This window comes from Merops nubicus, unplaced genomic scaffold, assembly GCF_000691845.1.
Source record: "Merops nubicus isolate BGI_N331 unplaced genomic scaffold, ASM69184v1 scaffold20761, whole genome shotgun sequence".
NCBI lineage: Eukaryota > Metazoa > Chordata > Aves > Coraciiformes > Meropidae > Merops > Merops nubicus.
In genome coordinates this window covers 44,148-46,589 of record NW_008589266.1, presented here as the reverse complement: position 1 = coordinate 46,589, position 2,442 = coordinate 44,148, and positions in this window count along the sequence as shown.

Sequence of the window (2,442 nt, the reverse complement as noted above, 5' to 3'; positions counted from 1 at the left end):
GTGATTAAATAATGATAGAGAAGCTGTTTTGACTTTGTGGAAGCTTATAATTATGGCCAAGAAAGGAAAGGTCACCTGTTAAAAAATATAGGGGGACCAGAGTAGATGACTACTAAAGATCTAGGAGAAAATAGCTTCTCTCTCCCAGAAGTTGAAAACAATTTTACTGGAAAGTTTGTGGAGGGTTTTTTAAAAGTGACTTCTTATGCTGTAAGGGTTATCTAAAATAGATGTCCTCCTTAATGTGGGTTTTGTTGCTAATCTAGCTTAGTTGTGCTTTTAATATTGTGAGGAAATCTTTCAACAGAGTACTTTTTAAATGATTTTTTTTATGTCCTTGAGAGCATTTCTTGCTTACTAAGTAAACGGTGGCTTGTCAGCAAGGGGCTTTATTAAAAGGCAAAGGCTCGTCATTCCTTGCATGTTTAAATGACACTTTCAGGCTCCTGGAGGCAAAGCACAGGTCAAGAAAGGAAGCTGTGCCCTTGTGAGTTTGTAGAAAGAGATTCTTTTCTGCTTGGTAGTCGCTATGTTGTTGCTCTCCTTTGTGTTTTTCCTCTGTCTGACCATAAATCAGCAGCAATGTTACAGGCTGTTACAGCACCTCCTGAGAGAGAGCAGACAGAAACAATCACAGTATAATAAAGTTCAGTGTAGCTTGCAAACAGTGTATAAAACTCTGAAATTTGTCCTGGAAATAAATATGAGGTGTAACCTAATCCCAGCGACGGCACTGGAGTCAAGGTACCAGCTTGAGGACTTAGTGTACGGTGTGAATGTTGGTCTTGGGCTGCGATTTTTACACCTGAGTGTGTCAGATCTTGGCTCAGTTCTTGGCTTGGTCATGGTGCTGCTGAGTGACCTTGGTCAAATCATGTCTTCCTATGGCTTGTGAAATGGAGGCAGCTTTTCGGCCTTCCTGTTTAGATGGCAGGCAGGTTAGGGACTGGGTCTTACTGTGTTTTGGCATGAGGCTGTAATGTCACTCAGAGCTCCTGGTAGTTACTGAAGTATAACCAGAGTAGGTTCCTGGTTAAGCAAAAAAATGTTTGAAACTTGAAGGCTCAGCTTCTCCCACCTGTGATCTGTTTGTGGACATGGCTGTGAAATCAGTTGTGAACTGAACTGATCAGAATAAAATACCGCATGGCGTGGCGGTCGGGCAGCACAGAGCCTACCCACCTTGCCTTGGCAAGTGTCAGCATTAAAGCTGTAGGATTCCCAGCACCCCCTTAAAACTATGAAAGGAACGTGTAGAGAACTAGGAAGGGAATTACCCACTGTGGGCACACTTTGGAGGTGTGAATGAAGAAGAAATGGAGAGAAGCTCCACAGATGTCCAGGTTACCTGATATTCGTTGGCTTTCAGGCCAGGCCTTCCCCTGATCAGAGCCTGCACACCTCTGCAGTCAGCTGGTGCCTTCCCCTGCAGCCCTCCCTGGAGCCAGCACGGCGGCGCGGTGGGTGCGTCACGGCGTGCGGTGCTCTCAGCGGGCCCTGGCTCCGGCTGCTTCCTGGGCAGCACGTGGGGAGCCCCATGTTCCCTGCCCTGCCAAAGGGCAGAACCCTGGCGGGGGGGTGATTGCCCTGCGCCCTTGGGGTGCCCTCTGATCTGCTGCTGTCTTCCAGCCAGCCTGTACCCTCCTTCTGCCTGCCTCACAGCACCTGAGATCTGCAGAGCATTTGCCAAAGGTCTGTGGAGAAGATTTGTAGTTGTCCCCTGGCAGTCACTCGTGAGAGAGCTCAGTGGGCTGTGCCTCCCGTTACAGCTGTGTTCTTGCAGTTCAGAGGCAATTGTGGTCAGTGAATGCATCCCTGTGTGTGTCCTTGGGAGCAGATTTCTTTTGTCTGAGTTGATCTGGTCACCAATCTGCTATGAAGCCCTGGACTATAGTGGAACTTGTAAAAATGGCATTCTTAACTGGTCCATTTCTGAGTTCCCGAGGTGCAGCCTATGCTTCTGTGGTGTATAAGTCACAGTATCTCTGCCCCCACATTGAAAAAGCTGAGAGTTTCTATCTGTGCACAGGATGGGTGGGGCTACTTCTGAGAGTACGTGGGGCCAGTCACATCACATGCCAAGACCTTTCCTGGCTGTCATAGGCCATGCCTGAGGTGCTCTGGTTCCTGGTGCTGTCCACATGCAAAGAGGGGTTGACAAGTGTGTTAAGCTTATCACCTCTGGGTGTGCTGGTCCTTCACCAGGTAGGAAAGGTCCTTTACAGGATAGACCACCTTTGACTCTCTGGCCTCAACCTGATTCCTCATTCTCCAGCAACGCGAGTGAAGTGACAAGACAGGAAAGATTCTGGGCTGAGAAGGAAGATGCTGGCACAGTTGTCTCCAACAGAAGTTCCCAGTGGTGTTGTCCTCCGGCCTGTGCACACAATTGGCCCAGAATGGCTGGAGAAGCTCTGAAGTTGTGTGCTTTGTTTTAGTTGC